A 13,917-nucleotide genomic window follows, 5' to 3' on the forward strand; every position below is an offset into this window, starting at 1 on the left:
TGTAAATGCCTGTGTTTATATGTGCCTATGTTTTCACAAAGATGGAATGAGGCCATACCATATGTACCTTACTCTTATAGTACTGAAAAATGAGTGATCTGGAAAAATGGCATGTAGGAAACCAGAACTTCAAGCTTTGACATATAAACACAAATTAACTCTGGGATAAGTACATGCCAAATATAGGCTATTACTGTATTAGATCGAGTATTGTGTTAATCAGCATAGAAGGATAGAAGAGGAACATTTTATGACTTACTCTTGAACACATATTTTGCAATTGTGGCATGCTGCCAGAAACACATAAAGATGTACAATATGTATGTTCTTTTGCAACTGAAGACAAGAGCTGTAGAAACTGACCGACATTTACCCAACAACACCTGTGAGGCGCCACCGCTGTGGACAGCTGTTGGCTGTTAGCAAAGCATCTCCATTTCTACTCTGTAGTTGCAAATGCTCCACAGAAGTTTATAAAATCGCAACTCTTTATTTCTAAATTAGTACTTTAGGAAGCATGCAAGATTCATGATTATTTTTGTTTTGTTTTGTCGTTGTTTGTTTGTTTGGTTTGGTTTTTTGAGGCAGGGTTTCTCTGTGTAGCCCTGGCTGTCCTGGAACTCACTCTGTAGACCAGGCTGGCCTCGAACTCAGAAATCTGCCTGCTTCTGCCTCCCAAGTGCTGGGATTAAAGGTGTGCGCCAATGTTTTTATGGCATAGTTTCATTCTTGTGTACTACTGTACTTTGCTCATAACACATGGGTACACACACAATCTTCCCCTTTTACTTTTGGTGAGCTTGGCTAAGAGTTTGTCAACTTGTTTGTTTGTTTGTTTGTTTGTTTGTTTTGTTTTCAAAGAACTGACTCTTTTACTTTTTTTTTAATTGTTCTTTTAGTCTCTCATTGATGGATTTGTTCCCAGATATTTATTGGATCTGTCTACTGCTCTTGGTTTGGATTGTTTTTGATTTTTTAAAGATCTTTAGGTACTTCACCAAGTTGTTTAGATCTGATTTGTTAATATAAATATAAATATTTTCTAAGGCCTGACTCAGCTGTATTCCAAAGGTAGGTTGTACTTTCATAATTATTATTTCATTCTAGGAACTTTTAAACTCCCTAGCTGATTTCTTCAGTGATCAATCCACTAATCATGCAAAAGTAAATTATTCAGTCATTAAGCATATATGTACTTTCTATTGGATTCAAACTCATCCCACTGTTCTCTAATAAGACATAAAAATTCTTCTGATTCCTTAGTATTTATTAAAAATGTGTTTTATGGATTAGGATTCCTCTATTCTAGAGAAAGTTCCCTGGGCTACTGAGAAAACGTGTATTCTAGAGAAAGTTCCCTGGGCTACTGAGAAAACGTTTTTGTACACATTCCAGGTGGGCATCACAGGTCCTTTTAGCTGGGTGGCCAATTTAAGTTCAGCAGAACTTAAATTAAACGTGTTAAGTGAACCATCCTGCCGGTGAATACCATTTGATCTGTTATGTAGTTTAACTGTCTTGTTGAATATAGGATGGCTTATATTAAGATGAGAGCTGGTATTAAAACCATCCACTATTGCTGTGTCAACACCTATCTGCTCCTTTATGTATTTGGTGTTTTTAATTGGGAGATCCAAAATTGGGTACATGTATACTTAAAATTATTATATCTTCTTGATAGGTTATCTTTTATTACTATGTAATAGACTTCTTTGTCTTCTAATTTTAGCCTGACATCTAACTTATAGATATAAGAGTAGCTGTTTCCCTTCCATTTGCATAGTGTTCTCCATGTCTTTGTCAGTTGTCTTGTGTGCCATGTTTCTTGGAGATCATGCAGTCTCTTGGATCTTACTTTTAGCCTAGTTAGCTAACTATGTGTTTTAATTAGACAATCAAGATGGTTTTTATTTAAGGTTATTGTTGAGAGAATTTTGCTGATTTTTGTGATTTTGTTGGTTGTTTTCTAGTTGGTTGGACTATTTCTCCTTTTTCCCTACGATGGGGATTGCTGGTATACTGGGTTGGATATAGTTGATTCTTTTCTAATTCTGTTTTGTCTGTCTTGGGAGATTCACTTTTCCCTGTGTTCTCATGACTGAGGCTACCTGTGTGCTTAGGAGCCCTTTAAGCATCTTTGTGATGCTAAGATTGTGTTTTACTCTGCACTTGTCCTGAAATGTCTTTATTTCCTCACCAGTTTTAAAAGCTAGCTTTGCTGGTTTTAGTATCTTGGATGGAAATTATTTACTTTCAGGGCTTAGAATATATATCAACGCTTTCCTGGCTTTTAGGATTTGTGCTGTGCAGTTTACGCCATTTTGCTGTTCGCCTTTGTAAATGAGTTGGTATTTCCCTTTAGAGCTTTGTATATTCTTTAATTCTTTAGGATTGCTTGTAGAATCAGTGTATTCAGTATACTGTGTTCATGTTTGTTTGAGATTCTGCATGTCTATTGCGCTTGAATTTATGAACTTATTTCCATGGATTTGGAGCATTTTCTGTTCTCTGTTTATTGATTAGACTTTCTTCTTTCTTTCTTCCTCCCTTTCTTTCTCTTCTTCCTTCCTTCCTTCCTTCCTTCCTTCCTTCCTTCCTTCCTTCCTTCCTTCCTTTGTGAAAACTGGCAAAAGCCTTCTCTTCTGGCAAAAGTTCTTCTCTTCTGTGATAACTCTGGCCTTTCCCTTTTTGTACACATTCCAGGTGGGCATCACAGGTCCTTTTAGCTGGGTGGCCAATTTAAGTTCTTCAGCAGAACTGTCTTCCTTCTTTGGAGCAGAAGGCTTCCTACTCCTTCAGGGGCTGCATGTTGATCTGTAGTGGTTCGGTGGACTTGTTTCTCCTCCTAGGGTCCACAGACACTTTTCTGTGCCTGTAGATTTGTGTGTGTATTTGTGTGTAAATGTGCATATGCACACATACAAATGTATGAGAGTTCATATGTGGTGGTGCACATGGGGTATGTATGCACATGTATGAAAATGCATGTAGAAGTCTCAGGTGCCACCCACTCATATATTTCCTTGGAAATAGGCTCCTTTACTGACCTAGAACGTGCCAAGCAAGTCTGGCGGGCTAGCCAACATCTCCTGGAATGGCTTGTCCTTCCCTCCTCCTGCTGACTACTTAGCTTTGTCTATCAACTTGGCACAGCCTAGAGTCATCTGAGAGAGGAGTTGCTTAGAGTAGATTGCCCTGTGGACATGTCTTGATACAGGAGGCCCAGTTCACTGTAGACAGTACTTACTGTTCCTGGACATCTGGTTCTGAACTGTATGAGGAAACTTGCTGAGGAGCCAGGGTGATGATGACTCGGTGATTAAGGGCACTTACTGTAGTTCCAGAGGACCAGAATTTGGTTCTTATCACCTGCACAACAGCTCACAGGTCTCTGTCTGTCTAGTTCTAGGGGGTCCAATGTCCTGTTTTGGCCTCTGTGGGCACAGGCACACATGTAATGCACATGCATGCTTTCAGGCAAACATTTTCACGCATAAAATAAAAATCAGTCTTAAAGAAAGAAGGGGGCTGACAGCTGAGGATGACCCAGCATCCTCCATGGCTCCTGCTGTAGTACTGGCTGTGAACTGAGTTACTTAGTTGAAGGAAATGATGTGCTGAATAGGACATCGGCCTGCTGTGAGTGCCTGCTTTAACTTCTGACTATGACTTCCCCTCTCCTGAGTTGCTTTGGTACCGGTGTTTGTCACAGTAAGGGAGATGGAACTAGAAGATCAACACTGGAATTGCAAGAGCACACGACAGGCCCAACCTTTCTTATGAGTTCTAGGGATCAATATTTTTCTGGATGCTTATGAGGCAAACACTTTACCAACTGAACTGTCTTCCCAACACACAGACACACACATGCACAAACAGTCACACACAGGCACACACCAGGACTATAAATGCCAAGCCACAGTTACATGCTTGAATAATTTTCTGATAGCAAACGTCTTAGTTTGCCACACCACCTCCAGTAGGATGTGTGTGACAAGTTCCATAGACTGAGGCGATTGACCTCAAAACGGGGAGGCCTCCTGGAACCCGTTGTGGAACTCTTCGCCAGAGAAAATAATATTGAGCCATAGTTCTCATGGCAATCTATCTGTTTTGTTTTCTCTTATTCCTTTTCTTATTTACATATTTACATGTTCCTAGCCAAGATCTTAAGCGAGAATAATGGGCAAGAAACCATTCCTTGAGATGGGGCCACTAACATGACCTTATCCCCGGGGAAACCAACGCTTTACTTTTTAAATCATTTACAAAACTATTATGATAGATAAAAATTTTCCCAATAACAAAATTTCATACAGCTACATGTGTGTCATCAGAGGTGGGTTTTGGTATATGGTAAAGAAAGCCTAAATTAAAAAGAATTAAAATGGTTTAAATTTATACATTGAAGATTTATAAAAAATTAGGCAGATGTTACATAATAATTGACCATGGGGCTAGAGAGTTAGCTCAGCGTTTAAGAGCACTGACCATTAAAAATTTATTAACCTGCTCCTGGAAATATGCCACTAGCCTTGGATAACAGCCTCCACTGAATACGTCCTTTTAGAATTGTTATATTTTGATGATTTGTATTAATAATTATGTTACCTGTTCTGTTTGTGGTTGTTTCACTGTATACAATTTCTAAGAGATGTAATGTTTGGTTTTTTAATGTATAAAATCCCCTGTTTGAGAGCTGCAAAATACACTCAGATTCAAAGTGCCTCTGTGTTTGTTTCTGTCTGTCACTACCGAATCCTTACCCACCTAGCTTTGAGGACCCTCATTCCAGGGACCCCCATACCCGATTGGGGTGGTCCGTAGCATTATTTAGTGTTTTAGTGCTGTAAACAGACATCATGACCTGTGCAACTCTTATAAAGGACATTTAATTAGGGCTGGCTTACAGGTTCAGAAGTTCAGTCAATTATCATCAAGGCAGAAACATGGCAGCATCAAGGCAGGCATGGTACAAGAGGAGCTGAGAGTTCTACATCTTCATCTGAAGGCTGCTAGAATAATACTAGCTTCCAGGCAGCTAGGATAAGGGTCTTATAGCCCACACCCACAGTGACACACCTCCAACAAGGCCACACCTTCTAATAGTACCACTCCCTGGGCTGAGCATATACAAGCCATCACAGCAGAGAACCAATTTCCCACCTCTTTGACAGATCATATTCTTATCCCATCCACCCTGTACACTTTGAGAGGTATGACTGACAGGTGCTAAGTCCTGTACGACTTGGCCCTGGAAACCTGACTGGGGTGGGGTTGGAATGAAGAGAAAACAGCCACACACACAGAAAAGCTAGGAGTAGGTGGGTTGTGCTTACTCTGATGGAGGCACTTGCTCTGAAACCCAGAAACTCAACATTTATTACGTAGTGTAGCTAGTGTAGCGGGTGATGAGGTGGGGCTAACCCGTCTCCGTGGGAGGTCTCTGTAGGAGAGCAGTTTCCGCTGTGAATGTTCCTGAGTAAGAACATGTGGTCTACACTATTTATGCACTGGTCTTAGCTAATGGCCAATTGTTGATCCCAATCCTTGAGTCCAAATACGTGGACTCAAGGAAGGCTTTGTCATTTCTATAGATTAGGTTATTGACTCAGATGTGCCCATGTCAACAATAAAATCCTCTCAGGACCTCGTCCCCTCCCCACAGACAGACATGAAGGAGTACCAGTGAGACTCCCAGTAGAGCCCACAGGGTGATTTCTCAGGATAGTCTCATCTCTGAGAAACCAAGGCAGAAAGCATCCTGGAAGTGATGCCAGGGCACCATCCTTTCTTTTCTTCATTCAGCCAGTACTGATTGAACCTTTGTTGTGATAAAGCTAGAAACATGAGTGTTGCATGTAATTTTTTAAAAAACCACGCTTGCTCTGCCCAGACTACAGGACTACAGCCACTTGCCTGCCGTCTAGCCAGCCCCCACGGCTAGCTAACGCTTCCCTATGTTCTGAGAACAGCCACCCCTGCATTCCCGAGAGCGCCACCCATTCCTCCTTGTCCGGTGTCAGCTCCTACTGCTGGCTGGCCTGCCCCTCCTGAGAACTCCTGGTGTTCGCCAGGCCCTTCCTGCAGTTGGCTCCACCGACCGCCAATGACTGCCCTGCGGTTGCATCCTCTCTCTTGCCCAACTGAATCATAGCGGTTGGGAAACACCAGACAATTTTAATATTTTAAAATCAGCCAGATGACACAACCACTGGGCTAGGGATCTATTGTAACTAAACTCATCAGCTATTCTATATTAGAATTCAAGTGGCAGAGGCTGTCACTGTCCTAATAGCCCCCAGGACTACGTGGTGTCTGTGTTTCTCCCTCCAAAGCCTTTCACTTGGGCTTGTAAGCCTTTTCTCTATCTCTTTTCCTCCTCTTCCTCCTGGGACCCAGAAAAACCGCCTCTGTATCTTCCCCCATCGATTGACTTCTGCCGTGGTTATTTACCCAATCAAGAGACAATTAGGAAACCTCTGCCTACACATGAGACCTTGTAGTCTCTCTAAAGCCAGACAGCAATCCAGGAAGGAACAGAGAGCAACAAAACAGGGAAGAGATGCTCTTTTGCCCCCAAAACTGACATCCCTGTTATCTGAAAGCTGTTCTTGTTAAGGACATGGTAAGTCAAGGGCAGAGTGCAGCCCTAAGCACAATGGTGTCTTTGAGAAAGAAGAGGAACGTGAAGGAGACCTTGGACAGGCAGGAGAGAACTGTGAGTCGCCTCTTAGCTGCTGCTACTCCTGACGCCCTGAGCTTCCTTCTCAGTGTTGACAGGAACACACTCCCAGACTTGCAATGTTGCCTTCCAGGAGTTTACAAGCCCAGGTGAAGACACCCAGGATTTGTTAGAATTGAAAGCAAAGTCACGAAAGACTAACTCCAATGGGCCTCTTGGCTTGAGAGCCTCCATCATAGTCTTACATCTGGGACTGTATCAGATAACAATTTGTTTATCTCTTAAATATCTAGGGTTTTAGCACCATTAAGGTTAAGCATGTGTAAAATAAAATCAGAACTTTAGAATAGACATCCGTTTACCTTCCTCCTGCCACATTAAAACAAAAAGGGCAAGAGGAAGCTCAGAAGATATTGTTCTGTGTTGCTGAGAATAATTCCTTTTCCTTCCTGTTGGCTGTAATTGGGGCGGGGGGGGGGGTGTGCACCATCTAATTACAGAATTTTTAAAAATTTCCAACAGATGTGTTCCAGGATTTGCACAACTCAATATTCCAGTGGACAACATCAGTTTCTTCATACAGGCAAAGGCAACTAGAAACCCACAGTGAAAGGGGTCGGCTGTAATGTGCACAGCTTGCTTTCTGTTGTCTTCTGATGTCCTGCTGCCAGCCCAGCTTAATTGGGCAATTAATTAAGAAATACTACTTAATATTTGTGTTCGATTAAAACATCTAATTGATTTTTTGTTTTCCATTATATATATTTTTAAAGATTTTTTATTATTATATCTAAGTACACGGTAGCTGTCTTCAGACTCACCAGAAGATGGCATCAGATCTCATCACAAATGTTTGTGAGCCACCATGTGGTTGCTGGGATTTGAACTCAGGACCTTTGGAAGAGCAGTCAGTGCTCTTAACCGCTGAGCCATCTCTCTATCCCCATTCCATTATATTTTTAAGTACATGATACATATATTGCTTATTTTAATAAGTGTTTTATATTATTTATTGATTTATTTATTTATGTGAAGAGGGTATGTACATGGCAAGGCATGTATATGGTGGTATGTGTATGATATGATGAGGTTGGGGTTCCAGACTTGTCTGCGAGCATCTCTACCCATGGGGCCATCTCACTAGCTTTAAATAAACTCTTAGGATAAGCTTGGCAAACTTAGGTAAATGTGAACAAATAATAACCAGAGTTTCAATGAGTTATCACAGACACATCAGTCAGGCTTCATCTGCCCTCCCAGTCTCCCACTTGCCCTGTCCCCAACACACCAACTTTTGAAATCATGAATAATATTTGCCTCTCTTTGAACTTGGTGCAAATGGGATTGTTTTAAGTAAACCATATTTACTTTTGCTCTTGTTTTGGTTTTGGTTTTGTGATGCTAGAATTTGACCCTAGCGACTGTACACGGTATGCTCTGAGCTCCATTCCACCCTTCCCTACCCCCAGGAGACTGAACCTAGGACCTCTTGATGTTAGTCAAACACTCTACTGCTGAACTACCTCCCTCAGCCCCTTTTGCACACTTTTGAGCTTCAGCATTATAAGATCTGTACTGTGTATAGAACCATTTCCCTCATTATCTTGGTTCAGATAATTATCACTGACATTCTTCTGAAAACATTCCTGTTGAGGTGCTATGTACCTCACTCACAGTACTTGGTTTCAAGTTACTAAACCTACTCTGGCTGGAGGCAGCAGAAGGGGGCTTAGTTGGAGGGGCATGGAATTGACCCCACGACTGAAAGCTAAGCTAAGAAAGGAACATAGAAAACAGAACAACACAAAGAAATCTCTGGAAGCCGAAGACCAAGCTCCCAGAACAGGCCATCAGCTCTTTATCATGGTTGACCTCTCCCAGAGCATCTCTGTATAAGTTGGCCTGGCTGCCCTAACTCTGTAAAATCAGGATCCTCATAGGCGGAGCCATCAGTCTGAACTTGATTTGTATTCCTGGCCCTTCTCCCTGGAGCCAGGAGGAAGAACTTGAAGTTGTGCTCATTCAGCTTTTTACTAACAGACAAAGGTTTCTCTTGATGGTTAGATTTAACTGTTAGCTTGACACAATCTAGATCCACCTGGAAAGAGGGTAGAATAGGTTGGTCTGTGGGCATGTCTGTGGTGGGTGGTAGGTGTCTTGATTCCCACTGATGTGGGAAGACCTAGGCTGAAAGTGGGCAGCACCTTTCCCTGGTTTGAGACCCTGGACTATATAAGAGTAGAAGAAACTCTTAGAATGCGTGTGAGCATTCACCTCTGCTCTTGAGTGTGGGTGGAACAAACTGCTTCCAATTCATGCCTTGACTTCCCAGAGATGGTGAACTGTTACATGGCATTATAAACTAAATAAAGCCTTCCTCTCGGGAAGTTTATTTTAATAAGTATTTTATTACTGCAATATAAATGAAGTGAGGTCAGCCCCACTCCAAATAGACAAATATCTGAATATACCCTTTCCCAGCCTCTAAGCCAAGTAGTCTCTCTCTAGCTTTCATCCCAGTTTATCTCCACAGCATTCTTCAGCAAGAGCTTCTAAACCCGTCATTTCCCACCTTCAGCTCTGGGGAAATGGCTTTTTCTTGGCTTTTCATTACCTGGCCGCTTCTCTATTTCCTTCAGGATTCCTCTTCAGTCCACCCTCACTTCACAAACTCCTCAGGTAGTTGGATTCATTTCATCAGCTTCCGATGTGACCCTAAGTCTTTTGCCTCAGTCTTTTATTATGGGCCTATGTCACATGGTACCCAGTGACAGCATGTCCCAAATGGAATTTTAATCTGTTACACAAAGCTTCTCAAATGACTTCTGGTCCAATTAGAAACACAGTAATCGTCTGTCTCCAATTACATTAGCCACCAATTTTATTCCATTTACTTCAGAATCGTATCTTTACTTGAGATATTTAATGGGCTGGAGAGATGGCTCAGAGGTTAAGAGCACTGACTGCTCTTCCAAAGGTCCTTAGTTCAAATCTCAGCAACCACATGGTGGCTCACAACCATCCTTAATGAGATCTGATGCCCTCTTTTGGTGCACAAATCTTTAAAAAAAAAAAAAAAGAGTGAGATTTAATGTCACTTAACTCTACCATTATGCTTCCTAATTAGCTCAGTGCTTTATTATCTCATGATGAGGGTGATGGTGTGAAGAACTTCGGTGGAGTAGATGTAGAGATGACTAAGAAGATAAAGGATGCAAAGATGGAGAGAGAGACAAAGACAGAAAGATAGTGTAATGGAAAATGACTCCAGGTTTCTGCCCCACAACCAGAGAAGCCAAAAGAAAACTGGGACTTTGGAAGAACATCTTCTTTGAAGGATGAAACAAGATAGTTCAGTTTTGACCATACCCTATTCGAAATGGATCATCTGGATTGAAATGTCCAGTGAAGTAGTGGTATAGTCATGGCAGGTGGGGAGGGGGGGGAGGAGAACCTTGAAGACCACAGTTTTGTAGCTATCCCCTCAAGTCTCTGTTGGGTGATAAAATCATGACAGCGGGTGATGCTGACAACCAGGAACAGACAGAAATTGAAGACCCATGACCAAGGTTGATCTCAAACCATCACCGCTCCAAAGCAGGCAGAGAAGGTACCCATCCGGAGGCTAGGAGGAGAAGCTCCTATGGGTAGGAGCTGAACAAGGAATGTAGAAGACAGGGGTAAGGTGGCAAGCATACATTCAAATACAATGGAAAGTGAGCTGGGCTTTCTTGCTATCACGGAGGTGTCATCCAAGCAGCACACATGGGAAAAGAAAGTCTAAAGTTGATACGTGTATTTGGGAGTAGAAGTGTGATACAGGAATACCTGGACCACAGTAAACTCTTAGCGTGCCCAAAGAGGTTGAAGCAAGGGCAAGGTTTTAGGTAAAATGTGGAGGGTTGTATACTTTTACTTTGATTCAACAAACTCTGGTTATGATTGATAATGAGGATCCTTGAGGCTCAGTAGCAAAAATGTTATGCATCAGAAGATGGAAGGTGTCTGATTCCATTTTCAGTCTGGTCACTGTCACCGGTGTCTGTGGCACATGAAGAGTAGTTCCATATCACAGGGGCAGGGGGTGAACAGGAATGGAGAAAAATGAGCTCAGTCTTCAAACTGAAGTTGGGCCCTCAGATTTGGCAACCATTTTTAGTAACAGTACCAAGGCACAATCCACAAAAGAAAATTTTGGTAAGGTGGATATATTAGTTAGTTTTTCCCCTTGTGTTACAAAATACATAAGACAAGTGGGTTAAAGAGGAAAGGGCTTATCCTGGCTCACAGTTCGAGTAGAAGCCCTCTATGGTGGGGAGTTGGGGTAGCAGCAGCGTGAGGCAATTGGTCACGTCACTTCTGCAGTCAGAAAGCTGAGAGAAATGAATGCTGGTGCTCTGCCTCCTTCTCCTCATTCATCCCAGGACCCAGTCTGTGGGATAGTGCATGCCCGAAATGAGGTGGGCCTTCCCACCTCAGCTCAGTCTGGAAACTCCCCCACAGACGAGACCAGGAGCTTGTGTCCTGGCTTTTTTCAAGTCAATGGTTGGTATTAACCATCACGGTGGGTTTCATTCCACCAAAAACTGCTCTACAGAAAGCCACTGTTAGAGAATAAAACTCCAACCCAAGACCTGGGGGAAAATACTTGCCAAGTTTCATCTACATAGGGCTTGATACCAAATAAACAAGGAACCCTTAGCACCAGACAGTACAAAAAGAGAAATAGACACCTCAGCAAACAGAACATAGAATGTAGAATTATATTTTTTCAAAACTTAATATAATAAGTGTACTTAAATGCTTTAACCTTCCATTTAGCCCACCAACCACCAGAGGCAGTGGAAAGGAAAGGTTAATGGGGCAAAGGAGGGTGTGGACCTGTTTAGAAATAGTTTTTTTTTGTAGTGAATCCAATCTTCGTTGTCAGGATATCAGTTTAGTTCACATGAATAAGCAGGGCAACTCAACCCACTCAAAAACACCATTCACCAATCAACAATGACAGGTCAATCCAGAAGAAATAGTGAGGCTCTGTCAATTGTGCTGAGCCTGCGGGACCAACCAGAAGCCGTCTGAACACCACCAGAAGTTGTTTGGCAGTGTTTCTCTCTATGGAGTCATGGCAAACAATGACCAGCAAAGACTGGTAAGGCAAACGAATACTACAAAACACCATCACGATCGAAGACCAGTGTCAGCAAAGTCCAATGATGACCAGCAAAAAATGGCAAGGTGAACCAATACCACACAGCATCATCCACTGTCGGCTGGGTTACAGTTATACTTTTTCCAAACATCACGTGTTCTCTCAAGCATCTGCTCTAGCCAAATATCACATGCCTTTTCGTTCAGGCTGCTTCCAGAAAAAGACCATGTTTCTATTCTCAGGAAAACATCTTCCCACGAGTCTGCTCCACCAAGGATGGAGTCCGCTCCATCCTTTCCTGAGGCGGTTTCCAGGAAAACATCATATGACACAACTAAGTCTCCAAAGAAACTAGAAATTTCCACTTCCATAGAGATGGCAAATAAGCACTGGAAAGATATCCCCGTTATATGTCACAGAGAAAAGTGAGAGTCGAACCTACTAGTTATTAGCATCAGCTTTGTGTAGCACAATGAAATACCTACCACAGTTAAATTACAAAGACAAAAGCTTGGTTTAACTCAGGATTTTGGAGATTCCAGGTCATAGTTAAATGGTCTCTGCAGAGGATGGCCACACTGGTCTAGGAGCACACCACCATGCCCAGCCTTTTGCCTGGGTAATTGCGATCCAGATTCAAGCGTTTGTCCTTGTGTATCAGGTGCTTTGCCAACCGAGCCATCTCAGTTTTAGAGACCATTTTGGGAAAGCACATAGGTGCTGCTGTTGTAGAATGGCTTATCATGGAAAGTTCTTTGATAAAGCTAACTTACAACAGGGGTCTGGTGCTGCCCGGAACATGTAGAAACAAAAGTAGCTTCAGAAACTGAGGCTGACAGAATAGGGCCAGAAACCAGGACTGGAGATGAGAACACAGAGAGGGGCTGCTGATCTCGAGGAGCCCCATTCTGGGACATAAACCACTCACCTGCCCACGTGAGCCAGTTGTGCTGGCAAATACGACTCCCGGCAACCTAAGTGATTAGTTGTTTCAGATACAGATATGACTGTAGACTGTGGTTACATGTAATAATGATGTCACTTAAATTGCATCTGGCACTCAGGAAAACATCCAAATCCCTTGTGATATCGTTATCCACAGCCACTGGGTATCTATTCTACTCACCAAGAAAGTGCTAACTTACAGAAGGAAAGAGTAGAGCTTTGGGTTCAGACATCCCTGGATGCAGGGTCCTGCCTCACCCACCTCCATCTGCAAGGCACTTGTCTGGGAAGGGGCAGGGTCCTCTGCACACACAGCCCCTATGCTGTGCTTTAGTTTTAGCTTGGACCATCTGGCTGCTCTTAGAATTACTCAAAGTCTGGGCCCGATGAGCCAGCTTCGCACAAGTCTTTGAGGTGTGTGTATGTGCGTGTGCATGCGTGTGCCTGTGTGTGTGCTCCCCGCGCACGCGCGTGCGCGCGCGCGCGCGTGTGTGTGTGTGTGTGTGTGTGTGTGTGTGTGTGATTCCTTCTTACTGAAATAGGTGAAGCTTCAGTTCCTCCCACATCACCAATGCCTCTCTTCTCCACATTCTTTACTATAATCATCCCAATCAGGGTTGATTTCCACTATCTGCAGCTAAGGTGAGTATGAATAACCTCAAAATAAAGGAATGCTAAACCTTTCAAGTAACAATGCCCCCCATTGTTTATAACGCTTCAACCTTGGGCAAAGATCACATTTTTATTCTTTGAGCATTTCATACATACATGTAATGCTGTCTGCTCACCCTTGCCCCCCATTCCCTTACTGCCCAGACAGGTTCTGCTTCTTCCCAACAACCCCCCTCCAGTTTCCATGTCTTTTTGTTCTGTGACTCTCTCAGTTTTGTAGCAAGGGCCACTCACATGAAGATGGGTATGGAGCCCTCCACTGGAGTGTGGGCAGCTCAGCAGGGGCTACACCACTACATACACCGACTCCTCCTCTCCACAGCGTCCCTCAGCAGCCAGCAGTCCCCCAGGAAAGCATGTGGCACCTTAAGCCCATCCCTTATTTATTTTAAGTCTAGTAACAAGTTGGAAAACTATTTTCCAAGCAAATGGACCCAAGAAACAAGCTAGTGTAATCCATTCCAAT

This window comes from Mus musculus, chromosome 3 (genome assembly GCF_000001635.26).
Source record: "Mus musculus strain C57BL/6J chromosome 3, GRCm38.p6 C57BL/6J".
Classification (NCBI taxonomy): domain Eukaryota; kingdom Metazoa; phylum Chordata; class Mammalia; order Rodentia; family Muridae; genus Mus; species Mus musculus.